Below are 14,076 nucleotides of genomic sequence, written 5' to 3'. Positions count from 1 at the left end.
ATTAGTGTCAATCAGCTAATATGATCCATGAATCCTTACTAATTGATTCCTGCTAATTAGCAAGATCTAGTCCCTGGTTCTCAAACATCAGTGTGCAAAAGAATCACCTGAAGCACTTGTTAAAACATAGATTACTAGGCTCCATACCCAGAGTTTCTGATTCAGTAGGTCTGGGGTGAAGCCTGGGAATTTGCATTTCTAATAGGTCCCTAGAAGATAATACTGATGCTACTGAACCAGCAACCACTGGTTCTCAAGCTCTGCAGGATATATATTTTTTTTTAACCCTTTTTTTTTTTTAGGGCCGCACCTGCAACATATGGAAGTTCCCAGGCTGGGGGTACAATTAGGGCTGTAGCCGCTGGCCTATGCCACAGCCACAGCACTGTGGGATCTGAGCCATGTCAGCCACCTACACCACAGCTCACAGCAACGCCCAATCCTTAACCCATAGGCCAGGGATGGAACCTGTGTCGTCATGGATGCCACTGAACCAGTGACAACTCCGAGCTTTGTTGGATATTAAAATCACCTAAAGAGCTTTTAAAAAAACCTTTATAGGAGTTCCCGTCGTGGCGCAGTGGTTAACGAATCCGACTAGGAACCCTGAGGTTGCGGGTTCAGTCCCTGCCCTTGCTCAGTGGGTTAACGATCTGGCATTGCCTTGAACTGTGGTGTAGGTTACAGACGCGGCTCAGATCCTGCGTTGCTGTGGCTCTGGCATAGGCTGGTGGCTACAGCTCCGATTCGACCCCTAGCCTGGGAACCTCCATGTGCCGTGGGAGCGGCCCAAGAAATAGCAAAAAGACAAAAAAAAAAAAAAAACCTTTATAAATAGGCCACACCCTATTCCAACTCAACCAGAATATCTGGAGATAATACAAAGCTATCAGTACTTTTTAAATTACTCCACATGGTGATTCCAATGTAACAAGCTTGAACTAGAACTGTGGTTCTTAATATTGGTTATGCACAAAAACCTGTGGAATTTGCTAGAATGCAGATACCTGGGCCTCCACTCAAATACCATGGCACTGCTGGGGCCTGTGCTTTGGGGTTTTTGCCAAGTATCTCAGGCGGCGATGATAAAGTGGAGACTCTTTAGTGCCATATTAGAATCTCATGGGGAAATTAAAAAATACCTAGAAGCAAATGACAGCAAAGATACAACACTCATGGGGGAGCTTTTTAAACACTAGTGTCTGCCTACCAAGAGATTCTGATTCAGCTGGCCCAGATTGTAGCCCTGGCATCTGTAATTTCCATAGCTCCCTAGTTATTTAAATATTTAAATATACAGCCAGGGCTGAGAACCCTTGGTTTGTACATCAGTATCACCTTTAAATTTGTTAAACCATAGATTTCCCACTTCCTACCTCAAAGCTAGTGAATCAGAATGTCTAGGATTAGGGGTAGGGTGGGCTGGGGGAGGGTTGGATTGGGAGTTTGAAACTAGCAGAGGAAAACTATTATACATAGAATGGATAAATAACAAGATCCTATTGTATAGCACAGGGAACTACATTCAGTAACTTGTAATAAACATAATGGAAAAAGAAAAAAAAATGAAGAACTCTAGGACATCAGGGAATGTGTTTTTAACAAAGCCTCAGAAAATTTTCTGAACATAGCCATATTTGAAAACCATTGGTCTAATTTAAATTTCCTTTTTTTTTTTGTCTTTTTTCATCTTTTTAAGGCCGCACCCATGGCATATGAGGGTTCCCAGGCTATGGGTTGAATCAGAACTGTAGCCACTGGCCTATACCACAGCCACAACAATGTGGGATCCAAGCAGCATCTACAACCTACACCACAGCTCACCTCAACGCCATATCCTTAACCCACAGGACAAGGCCAGGGATGGAACCTGCATCCTCACAGATACTAGTCAAGTTCCTTAACCACTGAGCCATGACATGAACTCCTAAATTTCTCTTTTTTAACTATGGACATCTGTGAGGACCTTTGAAAACTATTGTCTTATACTAATGATATTTACATTGCTTCTAATAAGAGCAAGCATTTCTTGAGCACCTAGTATATGTCTTCTGCTTTAAAGAGATTATTTATCATTGATCTTTATAGCAATCTGACAGAACTGAATTTTGAACAGAAAGCAGGGATAACAGTAGGTCTGTCCAAATCCAGATGCCACCTAACAACTTCTGTTCTTAGGTGGACCATTCTGTCATGCTGGGCTCTTGGTAAAGATAGACAGGTGGCCTGAGATGACTCTGAAGGACCCATTCTCTCATGTGCTAGTGCCTTTGATTCCACAGGGAAGCTTCCTCATCGCCCTTGTCTGCCCACTTGGTTACTGAGGAACACAACTTTGAGCACTGCACAAAGCTCTTGGAAAACCCACTTTGCCATCATTTAACCTCCTCTCTTAAAGTACATATGATTCTCCTGAGCTTCAGCGGCCTCTGACTTGGTTTTAAAAAAAAAAGGTAAACAGCTTGCAGCACTTTCAAATCGCAGGACACTATCCATTTGGATGTTGGTTACATCTAAGATGCAGTCCAAGAGCTAACTGGGCAGGGGAAGGAATCACTAATGCACCTCAGGATCTAAGGGCAAAACTGGAAATACCCCTAATTCATGTGATGCTGAAAGCTCCATAGCAATTTTTGTTTCAAAAAAAAAAAAAAAAAACCCAGCACATTTTTGGTGGTAGAGTGGACTTCTCAGAGCAGACATTCTCATGTTGATATTGACCAAGACACAAAAATTGGGGAGAAGTCAAGATCTAACACCTCCTGGTGATAAGCAGCTGTTCATTGGTATATTTAAAAGATCATAGCTTCAAGGTATAGTGTGAGGTTAGTATTCCCCTAGAATGTCTGGATCTATTCTCTTTGTCTCCAGACTTCTTCATAGCTTTAACATTTTGCTACATGGAATAGTATGTATGATTAAATCCATAAGTAATCTACACCCAAGTAGAATTTTATGAACTACAAATCAAATGAGAAAAAAGTTATGTTGCTTTCCTCTGTTTGCCACAACTGATAGCATCTAACATTTAAGCTCTTGGTATGCCAAGGGGTAGAAAAGATTTCAACTTACCAATTACATATAACTCAGTTAATTCCACTATGAAATATTTTAAAATTCTCTCTCACCCTAGTGTCTTTGGAAGAAATGTTCAATTTTTCAGAATGTATCACCCTTCCTCATTTTTCTTGCCAAGATGGCTCCTGGACCTGCAGGTAAGCTTTTGAGTACTTATGCCAGCAGGAGGGTAGAAGCCAGAGGGAGGCCCACATGTCCTTTCTATTGCCTACCATAGGAACATGGAGACTGGGCATCTTCTTCCTGAATACCTGAACCTGCTGACCATTGTGAGGACATGATCTCACCTGATTCTTTGGAAACTCTGCAAATACCCATATCTGGCATGTTATTCTTGAGGTATCCTCTAGCTGAAAATCTTGCACATCTCTAATTCAAGTTATATCTTACCTATTCTCCATTGTGTCTCTTAGCAATTCTGTGTTCCCTTTGAGGGGACAGATTTTCTTAGCTGGGTTCTCTGACTATGAGGTATGTGCTACATTCTATGAGTCAAGACTGTTCTCTGCCTATGTCTACCTTTCTTCAGTTAATTCCAACCTAGCACTTTGACAACACTGGAGTTTAGAGATTTCCCAGCTGACACCCAAACGAGGGATAAATTCCATTATTCTAGATTCCAAATTTGTAATTGTCTGGCAACATCTCACCCTGGTTCAATATAATTCTCCTTCTATCCCAAGCTAACATGTGCACATAAATAACACACAAAGGAGGCCCCATAAGATTATCAGCTGATTTTTCAGAAGAAACTCTGCAAGCCAGAAGGGACCAGAAGGCCAAAAGGCCATCAAAACCAGCATGATATATTTAAAGTGATGAAAGAGAAAAAACTACAACTAAGAATATTCTACCCAGAAAGGCTTTTTGCCATATTTAATGGAAAAAATAAAAAGCTTTACAGATGAGCAAAAGCTAAGAGAGTTCAGCACAACTAAACCAGTTTTACGATAAATGCTAAGGGATCTTCTCTATGCGGGGGGAGAAAGGCCACAACCAGAAACAAAAAAATTACAAATGAGAAGGCTCACCAACAAAGGCAAACATATAGTAAAGGTAAGAAATAATCCACACACAAATATGATATCAAAACCAGCAATTGTGAGAAGAAAAGAGTATTATTGCATGATATTGGAAAGGCATTGGAAATTAAGAGACCAGCTAATCTTGTATATATATAGAATGCTATATCAAAACTCATGTTAACCATAAACCAAAAATCTACAATAGGAACAAACACAAATAAGAAAAAGAAACACAAACATAACACTAAAGATAATCATCAAACCCTAAGAGCAAAGAACAAAAAAGGAAGGAAGAAAAAAGACCAACAAAAACAAACCCAGAAGAGTAACAAAATGACAGTAAGAACATACGTATCAATAATTACTTTAAATATAAATGAATTAAATGCTCCACCCAGAATACAAGGGTTGAATGAATGAATACAAAACCAGTACCTGTATATAGTCTGTCTATGAGAGACCCACTTCAGATAGGGCCACATACAGACCGAGGAAGGTGTTATATGAAAATGTAAATCAAAAGAAAGCTGGAGTAAAAATACTAATTTCATACAAAATATACTTTAAAATAAAGACTACTACAAAAAACAAAGAAGGACAATATATAAAGATCAAGGGATCAAGCCAAGAAAAAGATATAACTTGTAAATATATATGCAACCAACATAGGAGCACCTCAATATATAAGGCAAATGCTAATAGCTATAAAAGGAGAAAAAAAAAGTAACACAATAATAGTGGGGGATGTTAACACCCCACTTACTTCCAATGGACAGATGATCCACACAGAAAATCAACAAGTAAACCCAGGCCCTAAATGACACATTAGACCAGAAGGACTTGATTTTGATTGATATTTATAGAACACTCCATCCAAAAGTAGCAGAATACCTATTATTTTCAAGTGCACACAGAATATTCTCCTGGATAAATCATATGTTGGGCCACAAAGCAAGCTTCAGCAAATTTAAGAAAACTGAAACCATATCAAGCATCTTTTCTAACCATAACACTATAAGATTAGAAATCAACAAGAAAAAAAACTATAAAATATACAAACACATGGAGGCTAAATGGTAAGTTACTAAATAAGTAATGGATCACTGAAGAAATAAAAAAAAAAAACACCTAGAGCAAATGAAAACAAAAACACACAATCTAAAACTTATGAAACCCATCGAGTTCCCACTGTGACACAACAGAAAATTAGCAACATCTTGAGAGCACTAGGATATAGGTTCAATCCCCTTCCCAGCACAGTGGGTTAAGGATCAGGCATTGCAGCAGCTATGGCTTAGGTCACAACTACAGCTTTATTTCTTCCCGTGCCTGGGAATTCCATGTGCTATGAGTAGCCAAAAAAAGAAAAAGAAAAAACAACATATGAGACCCAGTAAAAGCAATTATAAGAGGGAAGTTTACAATACACTCTTACCTCAGGAAACAAACACAGAACTACCATACGACCCAGCAATCCCACTCTTGGGCATATATCCGGACAAAACTTTCCTTAAAAAAGACTCATGCACCTGCATATTCATTGCAGCTCTATCCACAACAGCTAAGACATGGAAACAACCCAAATGTCCATCAATGGATGATTGGATTAGGAAGATGTGGTATATATACACAATAGAATACTATTCAGTCATCAAAAAGAACAAAATAATGCCATTTGCATCAACATGGATGAAACTAGAGACTCTGATACTGAGTGAAGTAAGTCACAAAGAAAAAGACAAATACCATATGACATCACATATCTGGAATCTAACACATGGCACAAATGAACCTTTCCACAGAAAAGAAAATCATGGACTTGGAGAACAGACTTGTGGTTGCCAAGAGAGTGGGATGGATTGGGAGCTTGAGGTTAATAGATGCAGATGAGATCCTGCGATGTAACACAGGGAACTACCTCTGGTCACTTGTGATGGAGCCTGATAATGTGAGAAAAAAGAATGTATACATGTATGTTTAACTGGGTCACCATGCAGTACAGTAGGAAAAAAAAATGTATTGGGGAAATAAAATTTAAATCTAAAAAATAAGTAAATAAAAATCCCTTGCTACTTAAATACAGAAAAAAAAAAGAAATCTCAAATACACAATGTCACCTTACACTTAAAGCAACTAGAGAAGGGAGTACACACAAAGCTCAAAGTCATAAAAGGAAATAAACCATAAATATCAAGCAGAAATAATAAAACAATAGAAAGGATCAATAAAAATAAAAACTAGATCTTTGAAAAGATAAACAAAACTGATAAACCTCTAGCCTCATCAAATAAAATGGATAATAAAATGTCCAATAAAATGGACAACCTAGAAGAAATGGACAGATTCTTACAATGGTCCAATCTTCCAAGACTGAATCTGGAAGAAACAAAAAATATTAACTGACCAATCAGAAGTAACGAAATTTAAACTGGGATTTAAAACTTCCCTAAAACAAAAATCCAGGACCAGATGGCCTCACAGGCAAAATCTACCAAATATGTGAGAAGAGTTAATACCCATTCTTCTGAAACTATTCCAAAAAATTGCAGAGGAAGGAACACTCCCAAATTCATTCCATGAGGTCACCATCACCCTGACATCAAAACCAGATAAAGATATTCACAAAAAAACAAAATTATAGGTCAATATCACATATAGACATATACACAATATCACATATAGACATATACACAAAATACTAGCAAACCAAATTCAACAATACATTAAAAGGATCATACACCATGATCAAGTGGGATTTTTCCCAGGGATGCAAGAATTTTTTGGTATCTTCAAATCAATCAATGTGATACACCACATTAACAAACTGAAAAATGAAAACCATGTGATCATCTCAATAGATGCACACAAAGATTTTTCAAAATTCAAAACTCATTTTTGAGAAAAATCTCTCCAGAAAATGGGCATAGAGAGAATCTACCTCAACATAATAAAGGCCATATATGACAAATCCACAGATAACAGCACACTCAACAGTGAAAAGCTGAAAGCACTTCCTCTAATTTCAAGAATAAGATAAGGATGTTCACTCTCATAAATTTTATCCAATGTAGTTTTGGAAGTCCAAGCCATGGCAATCAAAGAAGTAAAATAAATAAAAGGAATCCAAATTGGTGAAAAGGAAGTTAAACTGTCACTGTGTGCAGATGACCCAATACTAAACATAGAAAATCCAAAAACCTGACCAGAAAACTACTAGAGCTCATCAATTAATTCAATAAAGTTGAAGAATACAAAATTAATATGCAGAAATCTGTGTATTTCTCTACACTAATGACAAAAGATCAGAAAGAGAAATTAAAGAAAAAATCCTATTTACCATCACATCAATAAGAATAAAATACCTACCTAAAGAGGCAGGAAGGAGGAATAAACCTACCTAAGGAGGCCAAAGACCTGTACCTGGAAAACTCTAAGATACTAATGAAAGAAACAGGAAATTACACAAACAGATGGAAAGATGAACCATATTCTTGGATTGTAAAAATCAGTATTGTCAAAATGACCATACTACCCAAGGCAATCTATAGATTCAGTGTTATCCCTATTAAATACCAATGGCATTTTTCACAGAACTAAAACAAAAGAAATTTTGTGTGGAAACAAAAGAACCCTAACAATCAAAGCAATCTCGAGAAAGAAACATGGAGTGAGAAGAATCAGGCTCCTGACTTCTGACTATACTACAAAGCTACAGTCATCAAAACATTATGGAACTGACACAAAATCAAACATATAGACCAGTGTAACAGGATAGAAATCCTAGAAATAAACCCAGCACTTATAGTTCAATAATCTGTAACAAAGGAGGCAAGAATATACAACGGAGAAAAGACGGTCTCCTCAATAAGTAGTATTGGAAAAAATGGAGAGCTACATGTAAAAGAATGAAATTAGAACATTCTCAGAGTTCCTGTTGTGGCTCGGTGGGTTACAAACCCAGCTAGAGTCTATGAGGACATGGGTTTGATCCCCGGCCTTACTCAGTGGGTTAAGGATCTGGCATTGCCACCAGCTGTGGCTTAGGTTACAGATGCAGCTTCAATCTGGCATTGCTGTGGCTATGGTGTAGGGGCCAGTAGCTGAAGCTCAGATTCACCCCTAGCCAGGGAACTTACATATGCTTCAGGTGCAGCCCTAAAAAGAAAAAAAAATCTCTTACACAATACACAAAAATAAACACAAAATGGATTAAAGACCTAAGTGTTAAAGTGGATTCTATGATACTCCTGGAGAAAAGCATAGGCAAAACACTCTTTGACATAAATTGAGACAATATCTTTCTGGATCTGGAGTTTCCTGGAGTGATGGAAATAAAAACAAAAATAAACAAATAGGACTTAATTAAACTTAAAAGCTTTTACACAGCAAAGGAAATATTTTAAAAAATGAAAAGACAACCCCAGAATGGGAGAAAATGTTTGCAGACCCCTGGGAACTTCACAGACCACAGGTGTGGCCCTAAAAAGCAAAAAAAAAAAAAAAAAAAAAAAAAAAAAAAAAAGAGAGAGAGAGAGAAAGAGAAGACCTAAACAGAGATTTCTTCAAAGAGGACAGACAGATGGCCAAAAAAGCACATGAAGATGCTCATCATCACTAGTTATGAGAGAACTACAAATGAAAACTACAATGAGGATTCACCTCACTTCATTCAGAATGGCTATCATCAAAGTCTATGACCAATAAATGCTGGAGAGGATGCAGAGAAAAGGAAACCCTCCTACACTGTTGGTGAAGATGAAATGTGGTACAGACATGATGGGAAACAGTATGGACATTCCTCAAAAAACTAAAAATAGAATATAACCCTGTCATTCCACTCCTGAACAAATATCCAGATAAAACCGTAATTCAAAAAGATACACATACTCCAGTGTTCACTGCAGCACTATGTACAAACAGCCAAGACATGGAAGCAACCTAAATATCCACTGACAGAGGAATGAATAAAGAAAATGTGGTACATTTAAACAAAGGAATATTACTCAGCCATAAAAAGAATGAAATAATGCCATGTATCCAGAGATTATCATTCTAAGTAAGTCAGAGAAAGACAAATATCATATATCACTTATATGTACAATAAAAAATGATACAAATGAACTTATTTACAAAACAGAAATAGACCCACAGGTATAGAAAACACATATGGTCACCAAAGGGGAAAGGTGGCAGGGAGGGATAAATTAGGAGTTTAGGTTTAACATATACTATATATAAGATAGATAAACAACAAGGATCTACTGCATAGCATAGGGAATTCTACTCAATATTCTGTAAGAGCCTATATGGGAAGAGAATCTGAAAAAGAATGGATATACATATAACGGAATCACCCTGATGTATACCTGAAACTAACACAACACTATACATCAACTATGCTTTAATAAGAAATAAGAATTTTTTAAAAAGTTAAAAACAGATAAAATACAGTTTTATGGGAGATTTTAACATACTTCTTTCAAATCAGCCTGATCTAGGAGACAAAAAAATAAATGCAGATATAGAGAAACTGAATATTACAATCAACTCACTTGTTTTAATTGCTAAAAGAACCTGTCATCGATTGAAGCAAAGATATCACAAAAATTGATCATGAACGTAGCTGCAAAAAAAAAAAAACTTCAAGTATGAAAGCAGAAATTTTAGACATCATTCTCTAACAAGAATCCAATACCATAAGAAATAAATGATATATAAAAGGAGCTTAGAAATTTAGAAATTCTTTTTCTCTCTTGATGTAGCTTTGCTTTCAACAGCACTTTCTCCCTCGGGACACAATACATTAAAAAGCTTCATTTGACAGTCAAAGCTGAGCAATGACTTTGGTGTTCTAGCCAGCCACTACCCTGCCCTTGAAGCATTGAAATTCATTGATTAAAAGGATAGAAAGCCATATGGCATCTTGATTTAAGAGGAATAAAAAATACATTAAATAATTCCTAAAATATCATGTCCATTATTCATAAGTATAGCCATTACTTTAAATCTAGAGCCATAAAATGTCAATCAACTGATAGAAAGGACCAGAACTGCCAATCTCAGTTGCACCTCTATACCTCTATGCCCATCCTTGGTCAGCTTCTCTGGAAGAATTAAAAAACAGTGAGGCAGCCAGACTTATTGATGGATAGGATCCAGCCAATAGCTGAAAAAAATCTTTAAAATATCTGGATAAGTGCTTTTCAAAGTGGCTATGGTAGTTAAAATGCATATTCCTGGCCCCACCTTTGACCAACTGAATCAGAATATGTGAAACTCGGAAATGTACTTTTCCAATAGACTTTTTTTTTTTTTTTTTTTTGGTCTTTCTGAGAGCCACACTCAAGGTATATGGAGGTTCCCAGGCTAGGGATCAAATTGGAGCTATAGCTGCCAGCCTACACCACAGTTACAGCTACTTGGGATCTGAGCCATGTCCACGACCTACACCACAGCTCACAGCAATGCAAGATCCTTAACACACTGAGCGAGGGCAGGGATTGAACCTGCATCCTCATGGATACTAGCTGGGTTCATTAACCACTGAGTCAACAATGGGAACTCCTCCAATAGACTTTTAGATTGATTTTATTTTATTATTTTTTCTTTTGTCCTTTCTAGGGCCACACCCACGGTATATAGAGGTTCCCAGGCTAGGGGTCTAATCAGAGCTGTTGCTGCCAGCCTATGTCAGAGCCACAGCAACACCAGATCCAAGCTGAGTCTGCAACCTACACCACAGCTTCTGGTAGCACCAGATCCTTAACCCACTAAGTGAAGCCAGGGATCAAACCCGCAACCTCATGGTTTCTAGTCAGATTTATTTCCACTGTGCCACGAAGGGTACTCCATAGATTGATTTTAAATGTGAAGTTTGAGGAGTTCCTGTTAGGGCTCATCAGTAACGAACCTGACTTGTATTCATGAGGATAGGGGTTTAATCTCCAGCCTTCCTCAGTGGGTTAAGGGTCCAGCATTGCCATGAGCTGTGGTGTAGGTCACAGATGAGGCTCGGACCCCATGTTGCTGTGGTTGTGGCATAGGCCAGCAGCTACAGCTCTGACTTGACCCCTAGACTGGGAACTTCCATATGCCACAGGTGCAGCCCTAAAAACACACACACAAAAATGAAGTTTGAGAACTACTTACCACTTTTTTACATAATCTAAAAATAATCTAACAATAATAATCTCCCAATAATCCAGAGTTAACTAAGGATCATGGAAGGAAATAAATCCAGCATAGTAGCATGTGTTTGTGTGTGTGTGTGTGTGTGTGTCTACCTACTGCTTTACAATCAAATGAATGTCTTAAGAATCTGCAACAGCCTGAAATGCAACTGTTTTATTGGGTTATTTTTTATATTTTTGAATTTGACTCAGCCATCCTAGTAAAGGGAATAGTAGAATGGATTTTTAACTTGACATGGGAATATCTGGCTCTCATTTACATTTGCCATGTTATGTCAACCATATCCCAGTATCATGCTTTCACTTAGTGTCCCACATTTTCCCACTCCATTTGTTCATTTTCCAAGAATATCCCCATTAAGAATGTCTTCCCAAGTTGGGAAGATATTTCACAAGACAATAAAAATTGTTCATAAATCTTTTAACTGACAATTCAACTTTTAGACATTCAAAAATTTCTCAAATGTGCAGAGATGTTTGGACAAGTATGCTAATTGCAGCATAGTTTATAACAGCAGAAAATTAGAATCAGCCTAAGTATCTATATCAGAATTAAGTCTGTCTGCATATAAGAGAACATTTAAAATAATCATTTAAACTAAATAGAAATATATTTCTCTCTTACCTAAAACAAGTTCAAAGGATGTAGGCCATCCAGGGCTGATAGGGCATCTACAGAGTGTCATCAGAAACTAAGGTTCCTATCTTGCCAGTGCACCATCTTTAGGAAGTTGTTTCTATACTTCAAGATCCATGGCATGACAATGTTTGCTATATCCTCCAGATAGCACTCTGCACCTGGGAGAGCAAAGGAAGAATAGGTATAAATCTGAACAATTAGGCATGTGTAAATTGAGAACAAAAGTTAAGCTTAAAAGGACTGTTTCAATTATTTTACTGGACCAGTTTTACTGAATTTGACTTAGAACTTAGATTTTTCTTCCCATTTCTATAAGGATGGACACTATTAATGAAATTTGGATAATTAATAGAATATTTCTTTAAACTACAGTTTCTCTATTCTCCTGAGTAGAGCAAGAGCAAATTTATAATCCTACCATCCTATATCTCCTTGAAATTTTTAAAAATATTTTTACTTCAGATCGCTTTATTATTTCAGTTTTACAGGAGAGGAACTTTCTTTCCAGAGTTCAAAATGTTAAATGGGACAAAAGGACCCCTCCTGGTGTTCCTCTCCAATCATACAATATTCTCTTTCCTGGGACAGGGAAGAAGTGGAATCCATGTGTGTCACTCACTCTTCTGCCTGCCTCTACTATCCACAATGACCTGGGACCAATAAAGGTGAATTTTCCTTTTACTTCCTCCACCTGTCTCTCAGGATTCCCCTAGTACCAGGGCCAGCTACCTAATTTTCAGAGCCCAGTGCAGAATAAATAAGGGCCCCTTGTTTAAAAAATTACTGGGAACTTCAAAATGGTGACAGCAGAGCATTAAGCATGAGTCCCTGCGTGACTGTCAGATTATACACCCAAGTATCTGGTTCTGTCTATACACAGATATTAAAGTGGTGGGTTTTGGACTCTCAGATTCCCTACTGATTCTGGCTACTTGCTTAGACTTAAGGCTGGTTAGAATTACTTCTCTACATTTAAAGGAATCTAGATTCCAAGTTTACTTTCTTACTGTGGATGCAAGTGAAATCTAATCTGATGATAAAAGATGAATATCTTTTTTAAAATAGTAGGCATTTCCCATCCCTTTTTCTGCCAGTCACACTGAAATATGGGTGATGAGATTTTCAGGACAGGAAAATAAACATCTGAAAATATTTGAAAAATAGCATCCTTGTCACAAAAAGGAAAAATACAGGTGTTGCCATTGTGGCTCATCAGGTTAAGAATCTAGCTAGTATTCATGAGTATGCAGGTTCAATCCTTGGCCTTGCTCAGTGGGTTAAGGATCTGGTGTTGCTGTGAGCTGCAGTATAGGTTGCAGACATAAGCTCATATTCTGCATGGCTGTGGCTTTGGCATAGGCCAGCAGCTACAGCTCCAATTCAGCCCCTAGCCTGGGAATTTCCACATGCCACAGGTATGGCAAAAAAGAAAATAAAAAGGAAAAAAAGGAAAAGTACAAATCTCTAAGAATAGGAAATTATGAAATAAGAATGACTGGATTTGGAAAAGAACTGAGCAGAAATCCAGGAAATAAAAATATGCTCATTTAAATAAATCAAGAAACAACTGAGAAGAGAATTAGTGATCTGAGTGCTGAAAAAATAAAAGCAAACATACCATAGAGAATTTAAAGAATTTGAACAAGACACTAAAAAACTTGGAATCAAGAAAAAGTATCATTCCAGTAGAAATTCCAAAAGAATGGAATAGATAAATAGGAAAGATGTAATATTTAAAGAGATGAATGAAAATTTTAGAACCAAAGAAATGCTTAAGATTAAATAATAAATAAATTAAAAACCACAATGATTCATAAGAAGGATAATCAAAAACAATTCCAAACATTGACACATTGTGGTAAAACTATAGAATATTAAAAGAAAATCTGAAAAGCAAGCAGAAAGAGAAGGCAGATTATCTCAAAATGAAAAATTATACATTAAGACTGGCTGCAGACTAAGAGCAAACTTTCTTTGGAAACAACAGATGCCAGAAGAGAATGAATTACATCTTCAAAGCATTCAAGGGGAAAAACTGACACAATAGAAGTCTAGCCACAGATAAATGATCATTCAAGAGTGAAAGTAATATAGATTTTTTTATACATTCAGAGCCCAAAAAATTTAACTAAACCTCACCAAA

The 14,076-nt window shown here is 37.1% G+C and overlaps 1 protein-coding gene across 1 annotated transcript in view; it reads right to left on the bottom strand.

Moving 5' to 3' along the window:
• GLIS3 (GLIS family zinc finger 3) overlaps positions 1-12,067 on the bottom strand; it is a 545,026-nt gene extending 532,959 nt beyond the window's left edge. Inside the window, exon 1 of the mRNA XM_021074388.1 lies at positions 11,919-12,067. The gene's annotated coding sequence lies outside the window, so the exon portion shown is untranslated. The remainder of the gene's footprint in view (positions 1-11,918) is intronic.

This window comes from Sus scrofa, chromosome 1 (assembly GCF_000003025.6).
Source record: "Sus scrofa isolate TJ Tabasco breed Duroc chromosome 1, Sscrofa11.1, whole genome shotgun sequence".
NCBI lineage: Eukaryota > Metazoa > Chordata > Mammalia > Artiodactyla > Suidae > Sus > Sus scrofa.
Note: the sequence above shows the minus strand (reverse complement) of the source record. Positions and strands in the feature narration are given on the sequence as shown.